The sequence below is a fragment of the Humulus lupulus genome, chromosome 6 (assembly GCF_963169125.1).
Source record: "Humulus lupulus chromosome 6, drHumLupu1.1, whole genome shotgun sequence".
NCBI lineage: Eukaryota > Viridiplantae > Streptophyta > Magnoliopsida > Rosales > Cannabaceae > Humulus > Humulus lupulus.
The window spans coordinates 35,023,678-35,038,669 of record NC_084798.1 but is presented as its reverse complement, the minus strand read 5'-3'; the positions used below and the strand labels follow the sequence as shown (position 1 = coordinate 35,038,669).

Genomic DNA, 14,992 nt, shown 5'->3' with positions numbered 1-14,992 from the left:
CTATTAATACCTACTGGTCTTTAATAGTTATTCTTCCGAAGGCTGTTGTGAAAAGAATAAATCAGCTTTGCCGTGCTTTCCTTTGGAAAGGTACAGCTGATTATGATGGGCCTGGTCAAGTGGCTTGGGAGGAGACTTGTAAGCCTAAAAAGAATGGAGGTCTTGGCTTTAGAGATGTTGGTTTATGGAATAAGTGTGCAGTTGGTAAATTTGTTTGGGCGATTGAAAAAAAAGAAGATAATTTGTCGGTCAAATGGATTCACAATGTGTATTTGAAAGAGGAGTGGTGGAGCTATTTGCCTCCCCCTACAAGCAGCTGGTATTGGTCTAAAATAGTTAGAATCAAGGAGGAATTTCGAGCAGGTTTGGTTGTAGCTGAATTCCGAAAGAATACCTTTAGTATAGCTGCCTTGTATAGTAGATTGAAGAGCTTGAATGAGACCAGATGGAACTTCACTCTTATATGGGATAGGATGAGTATTCCCAAGCATAAGTTCATAGCTTGGCTTGCTCTCAAGAAGAGATTACAAACAAAGACAGATTGCTTCGTTTTGGTTTCAATATTGATACTTGCTGTGTGTTGTGTGGGCAGGTTACTGAATCTCATGAGCACTTGTTTTATGGCTGTGCCTTTAGTACTAGGTGCATTCATGAGGTGTTGAATTGGCTGGGTATTGGGACTAATTTGTGCCAGCTTAGGGGAATAGTGAACTGGGTTAGGCGTTGTGGTCATTCCAAATGTCGAAGGCGGGTGTACTTATGTGCGATAAATGCAAGTGTATATCATATTTGGTGCTCAAGGAATGATGCTTTATGGAACTCTAAATCTCCAATAGTCACAAATGTAATTAGAACTTTAAAAAGAGAAATCTGTAATAGATTTACTTTCATAGATACAAAAGGAATTAGCAAAAAGGATATAGATTGGGTGGGGCAATTACTTTGTAATTAACTGATTGGTGTTTGTATTTGGTTTTGTGCATAATACAATTTTGAGCTGATTTACCAAAAAAAATAAAATAATAATAATAATAATAATTAAATGTTTTAGCTATTAAACACTTGCATGAGTTAGCTCAATAGTTGAGTGGGCCTGATCTTTCCTCATTTCATGGGTTTGAACCTCAGTACTCTTTTTTGAGCCTATACACACATCGCCATGTGGTTCCGTCCCTGCATGGTATTGTTCTACCATAACTAAGGACAATTAAACGAGGGATAAATTATTATACACTTGAGAGGCAAATGACGGTGTCATATATATATAATATATAATAGAAGTATAGATAGTTTGGGTAGTGATAATAAAGACAAAAAATTTCATTATATTCATATCTACGAATATGGTCTTACATCATAAAATATACATTGGTGATTTGACTTTTCCACTCATTGCTTATTTTTATTTTGTCATTGATTTTCCTTTCTATATTTATGACACCTATAAATAATAATGTCATTATATTAAATAATTAATATTTATATTTATTAAACCTTTAAACTTACTAAACCAATCAACTAAGTTACCCATTCTTATCATTTCCCCTTTTTTATATATTATATTGAGTAATGATATGTTCACTCAAAATATGCACCCAAATATTACACACAGTGACGTGTCACTGCTTTTTAAAACAGTGCGTCCTAGTTTTAATAAATATGATTGGCTAGTCCAAACTGACACATCACTGTGTGTAATGTTTTGGTGTATATTTTGGGTGCACATATCATTACTCATATTATATTACATACCTTAACATGTAAGCAATCGAATATGATATAATTTCCACGACATTTCTCATAAACATTACTTTCTTATATTCTCTTCTCTCCTTCTCTCAAGTTATCTATATTTGGTTTTCCTTTTCTTTATTGCTTTTCATTCCATTTGTTTTATGTGTCCTTCATTATTGAGATTAAACATTTGCTTGCTGCTGTATCTTCAAAATCTAAGTTAATTTTATAATTATTTGCTATTTAATTACACTATGTTGCATTTATAGCATCTTAATAGAGATCATTGTTCTATCTACATAATATTCATTTTATGTTGAATTGCTGATAATTTTTTGTTTAATGTGTATTGTGTAAGTTTTTGTATTATTGGAGTCATTCGTATCATTTATTGTTAGGTTAAACAAAAAATAATTATTAGCTTGATAGATTGTATCTTGATTGAATCAATTAGATGTTGATGAAAAGATAACTTAGGAAGCATTTTTTATATAAAAAAAAAATTAATAGAATCTCGAAGAATTAGTATTGAAACAGGATAATAAAACTTTTATTTAATTGTCGTAGATGAAGAACAATGGTGAAGAATACACCGGATCATAGTTTTTCAAATTTACGTAATACTACAAACATTAGGACTTCACATAATAAAAGTGATAAGTCAAGTTCTTAAAAAATACAATTTAAAAAAAAATATGATAAAGAGGCATATAAAAGAAAAAGGCTAAGTATGAGTGAAGCTGAAAAAAAAAAACTATATAAAAAAAAACAGAAAGAATATTATGCTAAGAGAAAGAAATTGCTTGTGATACAAAAAAAAATTCTTTTAGATAGCCTTAAAATGCCCAATAAAATTAATCACAATGTTAATGATAAAGTTATATTATCTGAAAGTAATATTCCTTATGAGAAATATGAAATTCTAACTAAACTAACTGAACATAGAATAATCTCTAGTTCAAATATTCATAATAAAACAAAGTACAAGAAATATTATTATAAAAAAACAACAAAATATGACTGAAATAGAAAAAGAACTTGTGCGGAAAAAAAAAAGAGGGAATATTATGCTATGAAAAAAATAGGCCAAATACAAAATGTTAGCATTGGAAAACACCGTGAAGGCATATGTGTGATCTCCTATTATTTTTATTCGTATAGGGTTTTTCATTCGTATTGAGTTTATTAGAGGATTAATAGATCACTCTAGATAAATAGACAGGTGTAATATTTTACATTTTTACTTTATTTAAATAAATACAATTCCATAGCTGATCGTAGTTGGAGGGGGGATGATATCCCTTCGGAACTTGCTTATGTAATTTGCAAGGATTTATTCTAATGAAGTTATGTTTTTGTGTAAAAAAAAAAAAATACAATTCAATTAATTAATATCTTTACGGGTGTAAGTTTTTATATTAGACAACATGACAATCAAATAGAAAGAGATAAAGACATGATTTATTTTTATAAAAAAATAAATTATATATATTATATTTATTAGCATTTAAGGAATCGTATATCGTATAATTTCCTGCCATTTTTCATCTTCATTAATTTTCTATATTCTCATCCCTCCTTCTCTCATCGGATTATAGAGAACTTGGGAAGAATTAGTATTGAAACAATACAATAAAACTATTATTTGATTGTGGTAGATGAAGAACAATGATGAAGAATGCATCGGCTGTTGAAATTTATTAAGTGATAGTACAAATATTATGTTCTCACATAATAAATGTGATGAACCGAGTTCTTAAAAAAAACATAGAAAAAAAAGGCTAAATATGAGTTAAAGCTGAAAAAGAGCTATATGAAAAAAACAGAGTCAATATTATGCTAAGGAACAAATTGATTATGATAAAAAAAAAATGCTTACACAATGTTGATGATGAAGTTACATTATCTGAAATTAATATTCTTAATGAAAAAGATGAGAAATTCCAACTAAACTAACTAAAAATCAAATTATCGCAAGTTCAAATATTGTTAATAAGAAAAGAACTTGTACAAAAGATTAAAAAAGCAGGAAATATTCACTACAATAAAATAGAGGTTTTATGACTTTAATTGGAGACATTGGAAGTCTACAATGTCTCCCACTTAGTGAGACGTTGTTGCTAGGGTCATTGTAGGTATATATCCCACGCGTTGACTTTCCACCTCTCCCATTGGGAGACGTGGGAAGTGAGGCACGTCTCCCAATGGGAGACGTGGGAAGTCCCTAGGAGACATCCCAAGTCTCCCATTGGGAGAGGTGAGTCATGATAACTCTAGAAATTAGAGTTATTTTATCACATTTTTTAAGTTAAAAATGATTTAGTTCTTAAGTTTTTAATTAAATTATTAAGTTTTAATTACTTTTTGAATTTATTAGTTTCATTTTAATTTTTATAGATTTTTATGTCTTTTTATAATTATTTTGTTGCAAAATTTTATATAAATAAATGAGTATTGTTGAACTTAAATGTTAAATTAAGTTATAATATTTTCAAAGAATTTATATAAATTATTTATAATTGAAAATATTTTATCATGACTTAATTTATATTTATTTTGTAGGGAAAATAATGCATTTTTGCTATTGAGGAGAAAGAAAATGAAGGAAATGTGATATTTTTAAGGAAAGAAAGCAAAAGAAGTGGCATTTCTGATAAGCACCTGCCCAAGCTCCATTCGGTCCAAGAGGCCCAGGCCCAACTCCTGCCAGCCGAAGTCCACGCCTGGCATCACAATCAACCTGCTTCCAGCTACTCCATTCAGCCTTCACGCCCGAAGTCACAAGCTGCCCACTCCTTCAGCAAACCACCTTCGGCCAGCATCTTTTCAGCTCCTGAAGCCACTCAGGCCCAAGCTCACATCTGAAGCACACCACACCGAAGCCTCCTTCAGCATATATCAATTTCCTTCTGCCTCTGCACCAGGCCCGGCCCGCCGGCCTCCAAAGCCCAACCCAGCAGCTGCCTTCATTCAACCTCTCCACCTCCACGTGCCTTCTCTGCAGCCTCCAAACATCAACCTGCTTGCTTCAGCCATCAAATTGCCCACGCCTACTGCTTTCCAAAGCAGTCTCCAGCCAGCCCTTCACCTCATTTGGGCCCAAAGTCACCCAAGCTCATGCCATCAACACAACATTCAACCACCAAAAAGCCAAAAAGTCACATTTTTCTTCCTAATATTTTTTTCTTTTCACTCAAATATCAATTCACTATTCCCTATTTTTCTCACCTAAATAAACATTCTTAATTTATTTTTTTTACCCTAGCTTTTCACTAATCTTTTACCCAACCAAACATTTCATCTTTCCAATACTCTTACACTTACTCTATTTATCCTACCACTTCCCAACACAATTAAATTAATCAATTTATTTATTTTAATTTGATTAATTTAATCTCCATATTTTGCCTATAAATAGAGTCTTGTAAGACCACTTGGGGAGCTCTTCTTCTTCATCTTTTTTTTCAACCTCTTCTACACTCCATATTTCTCTCTTCTTTTCACTATTTTCTATCTACCATTTTTCATCTTTTGAAGAGCATGTCAAGTATGTTATTTTGTAATTTTTATTTCAATCTAGTTATGAGCTTCTAATCTTTTTCAAAGGTTATTAAGATGATGATGAAGCAAAATGTAACTAGATAGTATTTTTTATTGTATGTTGATTTCCCATTTGTACAACATTGTTTATGGATTTTTCTATCAAAGATATGCATTTTTCATCTAGTGTTGATTGTTAAAGCATATTACACTTAGTTCTTCATTATGCAAAAATATAATATTCTTTGATTAAATGTTTTTCATTAAATTGTTCACATCTAATTCTTAGAGCATAAGTATCATATTTTGCCTAAACATAATATCTTTGATTTCTTGTAGTTTCATTAGGTTGTAACACAACTAATGCTTAGAAATTATATATTTTATAAGTGAAGAAAAATCCTACATTTTTTAAAGTAACTTGTGCTTGAATAGAAAATGTATCTTGAAAAAAAAATATAGTGTGATTTATTTCAACTATATCTAAATTTGGGAATCAATATACTTATAAATACTATTGAACTTGCATTTTGTGGATTCTAACATCTTAATAATCTTATTTTGCATATCTCATTTGAAAACTATTTTTATCATTAATATTTTTATTACTTGTCTTTTATTTTTCTAAAACAAAATCTCATCAAATATTTGGAACTAGGTTAGAATATTCTTGCTTTGTTTGAAATAGTTTCTTTTGATGTTAGTCAACTCTCATCGGTTCGACCTCGTACTTACATGAACATTATATTCCGAAACGATTCGTGCACTTGCGAGTTTAATTATTAAAACACCCTCTTTTGGGATCAACAAGTCACTTCCCACGTCTCCCAATGGGAGACATTGAAAGTCTCCCACATTTAAAAAAAATAAATTAAATAAATTTATAATTAATATTATTTTAATTTGATTTAATAATTAATTAAATTGAAATAATATTAATTTAAATTGAAATTATTTTAATTTAAATTGAAATTATTTTAATCTAAATTTAAATTAATTTAATAATCAATTAAATTGAAATAATATTAATTTAAATTGAAATTATTTTAATCTAAATTTAAATTAATTTAATAATCAATTAAATTGAAAGAAAAAAATATATTTGTTAGATATATACAAGAAATACAATATTTGTTAGAAATATTCAAAATGAACAAATATTGCATTGTGTATGAAGAAAGAGTTAAATGAAATATAATTAATAAAATATACCTTCATTATGTCCCATATTTTATTTTTATCCACCACACTAACATCTTTCCAACTATTAATGTTGATGGACACAGTTGCTCGAACAACTGATCCAAGCTGTGATGAAACATTACTTCTAGATTCACCCACTAGTTGACCATACTCATTGTATTCAACAGGAGTAAGATGTCCTTCACTCCTTTTTTTGGTGTTTCTAGACATCCATGTACGTCCTCTCACAGATTTATTTTCTTGTTCCACTGACTGAGAATGAGGGCGTTGCTCCCCCTCATCAGAACTACCACCAAAAGGATCAGCCTCCATCTGTGAAACATAAATATCATTATTATAACAATTTTGGACACTCATAATCAAAAGATGAAACAAATTGATGAAACCAAAAGATGAAACTAAGAATTTCACATATCATAAACATATGAAACCTATTAAATGGTACCTCAAGACCCATTTTCATCAACCCATAATCCTTCACCGTTTTCGCGGAAACAAATACAATCATCATCAACTTCGTCATTATCTTCTATTGCGGTGAATGTGACAAGTTCTTCTTCGAGAGGTATATCATGTAAATCACCATCTTTAATGTTCCATTCTCTTGTTTGCGTTGGAAGAACAATTGACCATTGGTTGTCTGACGGATCATTCACATAAAATACTTGTTTCGCTTGTGAAGCTAATATAAATCGATTAGATTTGTGCCCAATTCGATTTAGATTAACTAATGTGAAACCAAAATCTTCATATATTATGCCGCTGTCACTTTTCACCCACTCACAAAAGAAAACAGGTACTCGAGTTGTGATATAATCTAACTCCCAAATTTCATTAACTACTCCATAAAAAGTCATATCACATTGAACTGGATTTTTATCTTTTGTACTAAAGACTTGCACAGTTTTAGCAACAAGGCTAACACCACTGTTTTGTGTGTTTCTGTTGTTATCGCGCTCCCTAGTGTTAAATAGAGTACCGTTAATCATGTATGATGAAAACTTGATGACATTAACCGAAGGTCCTCGAGAAATCCACTTAACAATGTCTGAAACATTATTTGATGTGTTTTGTAATTCTGACACAACCTATCAAATCAACATACCAAAAACAACCAAAAATGTCATCTTGTAATTAAGTACTAATTAATGACAACTTTCAATAATCAACACAATTTACCTTTTGTTCAATCCAAGTACTAAAAGTTCGATAATGTTCGTCTTGTAACCATTTTGAGTTCCTTGACTTGGATGGAAATTTGGTCTTTATCCAATTAAAATGTTCCCTTCAATTATAAATATGCTATTAAGCAATTGAATATATGAAATTACACAACTTAAACTTAATGTATTATATGAATATAACTCACTCGATATAAGGTTGAATTTCATTTATATTCTGCAACACAAGACGATGCGCTTCATCTAGAAGATCTCGACTTACTGTGCATACAACGCTACCACGACGACTCTGAATCTCAACATTTTCAACATCATTTAACCCAATTTTCTGTACACCAGTCATGTATTCAGAACAAAATTCAACTGCCTCTTCTGCAATATAGCATTCGACGATGCATCCTTCCGCCACTGGGAGACGTGCCATGTGTCCCACGTCTCTCAGTGGGAGACGTTGGATGTACCTATAATCACTACCCCAACCTATTTCCAACGTCTTCCACCATTTTTAATGTCTTCTAATTGTAGCCATTAATATACACTTTCAATGTCTTACACCATTAGACATTTAAAACCCCTGATAAGTTTTAATATCTTACACCATTGGTGTAAGACATTGTAGGGAGTCATTGTATATCAAATTTGTTGTAGTGATTATGCTATGAATAAAAAAATGTGCATAATTTAAGTGTGTCTTAATTATTACTCTTTTAAATATAATATCATTTATGCTTTAATATGTGTATATCCCATGGAAAATGTGTATGTGTTAAAATATTGGGAACAAAAAGTTAATATGAATTCTCTATTATATTGTAATTAAAGATAAAATAATTTTACTTAAAAAAGAAAAAATACTTATAAATATATCTAACAATTAATTAAAAAAGGAAAATGACTAAAAATTCTCAAGTAAAGTGAATAATAATTAAAAAAGTCAAAATATAGCTTTACAAATAAAAAATTATTTATACATATAATAACAGCAATAATCTACATTTTATAGGGTTTTGGTAATAAATATTTTGTTGATCATTTGGATTTAATATTATTTTAAGGACTTCTAAATATATAAAATATGTTGTTCAATCCACGGGTTCGTGGCTTAGCCACGAATAATAAAACTAGTATAAATATTTATATATATATAAGAGAATTCTCCTATAGGGGCTTCACTTTAAGCTCTACCAGTGGGGCTCTCAGTGTTCTCGACCCGTGAACAGTTTTCGGCGCGATTTTTTTATGACTGTATATATTGTAGCTATTTAGAGCATCCTACAAATTTTTAGAAAATTCTGAATAGTTTACAATGCCGAAAACTAAGTTCAAACATGTTGTTGCACGTGTGACTAATTTTTTTTTATGCGCGTGGAAAACAACATGTTTGAACCTAGTTTTTGGTACTGTAAACTATTCAGAATTTTCTGAAAAATTGCAGGATGCTCTAAATAGCTACAATAAACACTATCATAAATAAAATCGTGCCGAAAACTGTTCACGAGACAAGAAACACTGAGAGCCCCACCGGTAAGGCTTAAAGTGAAGCTCCTATAGAAGAATTATCATATATATATATATATATATATATAGATTTTCTTAGATAAGGGCATCACTTTTGCGTCCACCGCAGGAGTATTTTTTATTTTTGACACTTATGTGAAATTATAACTTAATTTTTTTTGCATGGTGATGTACATTATAGTTATAACAGACATCCCACTAATTTTTTAAAAAATTTGAATAATTTTACAGTGCCGAAATCAAAGTTCAAACAGTTAGTTGCACTCGTGCCTATTTTTTTATACACATGGAAAATAAAATATTTGAACTCTGATTTCGGTACTGTAAATTATTTAGAATTTCCTGAAAAATCAGTGGGCATGACTATTATAACTATCATGTAGGCTGTCATAAAAAAAATGGGTTATAATTTTATCAATACAAAAATTAAAAAACGTCCCTACATTAGGGGCAAAATTTATCCCCTACCTAAGAAGCTGCATATATATATATATATATATATATGTTTACCTAAAAAATGACCTTGATGACGTTGCAGGATTGACTTACACGTGGCGACTTTAAGTGAATATATCTTGCTCGACCATCTACCAGAAAGTGATGGGTTTATCAAGGATCATGGTTATGCGCGACCAGCCTGGTCGTATACTTTCATTTACTTCCATTATTTACGCAGTTCTATAATTACGCATGAATTGTAATTTCTTTTATGACCTAGAGTTCTATAATTACGCATGAATTGTAATTTTTTTTATGACCTAGATACGAGAATCTTAATGATAATTATGGCCCATCGGCCCATGTACTCTTCTTGAGCCTATAAATAAGAATCAAAGGGCTCAAGGAAGGGATTTTTTTTTAAACTTTTAATCTTTGTACTCTGGGAGAAGAATATAGTGTGTTTATTGACTGAAATTGTAATCTTCTCAAGGCTTGTGAAACTCGTGAACCCTAGTTCATTTATCATAGTGTTGGGATTCAATATCAATAAGAACACTAAGTGGACGTAGGTCATTACCATCCAATTGGGGCCGAACCACTATAAATCGTTTGTGTCATTTGCTTTCCATTTGAATTTCTTCATGTTTTCTTCTCATTTTCTATCATTTATCTGACTCCGTGTCGTTGACCAATTTTAGGGTCAACATTTTGGTTCTTTCATTGAGAGACTAATTCTAGACTTCAAGAAGATCAAATGGCTAAGACATCCAGGAAGACGGGGCAGACTTCTGGCACGGCATCCACCTAGCCTCCTCCACCAAATGTGGCTGAAGATGAGCCACAGTTGGATTTTAAAGATGAGGAAATGGATTCTGAAACCCTGAGGACAACACTGAGTGTGTTGCAAGAAGAGTTCGCCAATCTGAGGGCCAATCAAGAGAATACGGCTGAGACGTCGGTGCCAAGAGCTGAATGAGCAGCAGGCAGACATGGACCGCCGGCAGAGAGACACCATTGCCTCCCTAGAAGCAACCATTCAGTTGGCCCGGGGGCAAGCTGCGGCGACTTCACAATCGGATCAGACACCAAGTGCACCACCACAACGGGCCCCAAACCCAAGTCCTCCGCTCCATCCGGTGAGCCCTCAAAGGCCAGAGCAACCACCTGCTGTTCAACAGGATATCCCAATTCAGGATCCTGAGCAACAACCACCTTCTCACGCTGGTCGAGATAATCCCCAGCGTCAAAGGTAGAATAGGGCCGGCCAGCCTCCCCGATGCCCTAGACGCCCAATGGCTGATGAGCCAAATCCACCGAGCAGGGGACAACGTCCTTCTGCTAACAGAAGGCATGCTAAGTCAGGCTTTGTGGTTAGGGGACCCCCACGTCATAATAATGCCCAGGGACCCACCAACCAACGTAGGCCTCCCACTGACGTTCGGGAGGTGCCAGCTAAGGGGGGAACAGTGCGACCAGCCGCTCGCGCCATAGTCGGTCGCAGTTCAAGGACGACCATGACTATAATGAAGCTGACTCCGATAGGAGGAATGCTGGTTGAGGGCAAGAAGAAAGAGGTGGAGAAAGGAATCCCCCACCAAGAGAAAATAGGCCTGCGAGCCAGAACACTGGGGGCAGCCTAGGCAGGCTCACGTCTTTGATCGGTTGGGAGCTAGCGAGCAAAGGCACATAGATGATGACCTAAGGGACGTGCTCAACGACAGGCATACGATGAGTACGCTCCTCCAGCACCAGTCGCCCCAGCAATCTCGGACGTCGTCCAGGCTCAGATCGATGCACTAAACCAAGCTGTCCAGCAGCTGGTGGGAAGCCGGACATCCCACATCGAGTACGATCAGAGAAGAGGTACTCCGTTCATACAGAGAATAGTTGTGGCGGAAACCCCCAGCAAACTCAAGGTGCCAGTACTGCCAAACTTCGATGGGTATGGGGACCCAGTATCTTACGTGAATAAGTTTGAGATACAGATGGACATACAGAAGGTGTCGGATGATGCTCACTGCAGGATCTTTCTGGCCACCCTATCTGACACTGCTCAGGAGTGGTTCTTTAAATTCCCTCCTACTAGCATAGTACCATGGGAAATGTTCGTGAAGGAATTCTACGGACAATTCTATGCTAGTCGTGTGCACTCGACTGAAGCCAACCAATTGGTCGAGATACGTCAGAAGAAAGGAGAATCCTTAAAGGAGTATGTCCAGCGTTTCATGCGAGCAGCTGCTGGGGCTAAAACAATTGGTGATGAAGGGAAAATGATGGCCCTTACTGCTGGAGTAAGGCGCCATTCCCCCCTCTGGAACAGCTTAAGAAAGAATGGGGTGAAGAGTACTCAGGAGTTTCTTGATCGAGCAGACCGATACATTAAGCTCGAGGATGCCATTGCCAATGAGGGGAAATCGCCTGTGAAAGACAAGGGACCAAAAGAAGATCCCGCTAAAGCCGCCAACGGGTCAGATAAACCCAATGGCAACGACAAAGGCAACAGGAACAGTAAAAACGATGGAAAAGGGGCAAACACTGAGTCGTCGACTTCCGAGAATAAACACCCTAAGGGCAATAGGTACGAGCCAAGGTTCACCAATTATGCGACCCTCATCGAGAGCATAGCGGAGGTTTACCAGGCAACCAGCTCCAATGTCCCTTACAAGCGACCAATGCCTATAAGGAAGGATATCTCCAAGAGAGATACAAAAAAGTTTTGTTGTTTTCACAACGACTATGGTCATGACACTAATGAGTGTAATTAGCTGAAAGATGAGATTGAGTTCCTTATCAGACAAGGATACCTGAGGAGATACGTACGAGCCACGGGAGGTTCTCAGCGAGAGCCTCAAAGAGGCAACGAGAAGGCGCCTGTATGCCAACGCTCGCCACCTTTACAGCCAACTCATGTGGCAGGTACGTTTCTCACCATCTGTGGCAGCCCACACCTTGCATGAGATAGTGGGAAGGCAAGGGAGCGATATGCTTGGACCATACGCCATGACCAGGACATCGAGATACTGAATGTGGAGGAGCGAGCACCCAAAAAAGCTCAAACAGAGGAAGAGTTAATAACTTTCTCTGAGCTTGATGCTCAGCATGTCCGATTCCCTCATTCGGACCCTCTGGTCGTGGACGTCCATATAGCCAACATGATGGTTAAAAGGGTGTTAGTTGACACAGGGAGCTCAGTAAACATCTTGCACAAGTCTTCACTAGAGAGAATGAAGTTATCCGTGAAGGACCTGGAGTCGTGCAACCAAACCATTTATGGTTTTTTTGGCGAAGGGCTCGCACCAACATGGTCGATTAGGCTTCCGGTTACAGCAGGAACTGCGCCCGCGAACAAGAAATTACTCACTACTTTTATAGTAGTTGATTGTCCTTCCGCGTACAATGCTGTAATTGGAAGGCCTATTCTGGTCGATCTGCAAGCTGTAACCTCGGTTTGGCACCTTGCCATGAAATTCCCAACTGACGCAAAGGTAGGATGTGTGTCGGGAAACCAACAAGAAGCGAGGGAATGCTATAATTCCTCGATTTCTAAGGCAAAGATAGGTGGATCATGGGAAGACGTCGGAAAAGAGTTGCAGTCAACTAATGAAATACAAGCCCAATCAGGTGAGTGTGTCACCAAATAGGGTGTTGCCCAAAGGAGGATAGGGATTTGGATCCTCGCTTTGGGGATTTTGATGAACAAGTAGGACCAATCGAGGACCTTGGAGAGGTCTAACTCAATGAAGCAGATCCAACCAGGGTTGTGAAAGTCGGTAAAAACTTCGAGACAACGATCAAACAAAAGCTAGTGGAATTTTTGAAGAATAACCAGGAAGTCTTTGCCTGATCGCATAAAGACATGGTTGGAATTGGCCTAACAGTTATCAGCCATGTCCTGAACATATATAAAAGCTTTCCACCAGTGCAACAAAAAAAAAGGTTGCTCGACAAAAATAGATCGAAAGCTTTAAAGGAAGAAGTTGAGAAGCTAAAGGAGAACAGATTCATCAGGGTAGCGTTTTATCCATCGTGGGTCTCTAATCCCGTACTAGTACTCAAGCCGAATGGCAAGTGGAGAACATGCGTAGATTTCACAGACCATAATAAAGCCTGCCCGAAAGATTGTTTCCCACTCCTGAGGATCAACCAGTTAGTCGATGCCACTTCAGGACACGAGATCCTATCATGTATGGATGCATACTCTGGGTATAATCAAATCGGTATGCACCCACCTAATGAGGATCACTCTAGCTTTTGGACCAATACAGGGATTTACTGTTACAAAGTAATGCCCTTCGGTTTGAAAAATGTTGGTGCGACTTACCAGCGATTATTCAATCACATTTTCAAGGAGCTGATCGGTACATACATGGAAGTATATGTTGATGACATGCTGGTTAAGTCAAAGAAGGCAGAAGAACACATAGGGGACCTGCAAGAATGCTTCAACGTCTTGAACAAGTATCAGATGAAGCTGAACCCCCTCAAGTGTTCCTTCGAAGTTGGATCAGGGAAATTTTTGGGATTTATAGTGAACTCACGAGGTATTGAAGCTAATCCTGAAAAGATTAAGGCCCTGGTCGATATGAAATCACCAAGAAAGATAAAAGATGTTCAAAGTTTAACCAGGAGAATCGCTGCTCTAAGTAGATTTATCTCCAAGTCGACGAATAAGTGCATCCCATTTTTTAATCTATTTAGAGGCAATAAAAAATCCGAGTGGACGGAGGAGTGCGAGCAGGATTTTCAGGCTTTAAAGTCTCATATGTCGCAACCACCGATTCTATCTAAGCCGGTTGAAAAAGAAACTCTGTTCATCTACTTGGCGATCATAGAATATGCTGCTAGTGCTGTCCTGGTAAGAGAGGAGGAAAATGTGCAAAAAGTTGTATACTATGTAAGCAAAAGGCTAATAGGAGCAGAACTGTGATATCCGCCCATTGAAAAATTAGCCTACTGCTTGATTATAGCCTCCAGAAAGTTGTGGTCGTACTTTCAAGCTCACCCTATCACAGTACTAACCGACCAACCCCTACGGCAAATGCTGTAGAAGCCAGAAGCCGCTAGCCAATTATTGAAATGGGCAGTTGAAGTTGGGCAGTTTGAAATTTCTTACTTACCACGAGCAGCGATAAAAGGACAAGCTTTAGCCGACTTCGTCACAGAACTCACTGGGCTTCCAGACAGTGAGCAGACAGAAGAGCCTAAACCTCAAAGCCAAACTCCCTATTGGAAGTTGTTTACAGATGGTTCTTCTAATGAACATCACGCTAGAGGTGGAGTGATTTTAATAACGCCTGAAGGACATCGATTCCACTGTGCAATCAGATTCGACTTCACAGCGTCCAATAACGAAGCCGAGTATGAAGTACTGCTTG

The 14,992-nt window shown here is 36.0% G+C and overlaps 1 pseudogene; it reads right to left on the bottom strand.

Annotated features, from left to right (window-relative positions):
* Positions 1–783: 783 nt before the first annotated feature.
* The window catches only part of LOC133784965 (peroxidase N1-like), a 56,727-nt pseudogene continuing 42,518 nt past the window's right edge, over positions 784–14,992 (bottom strand).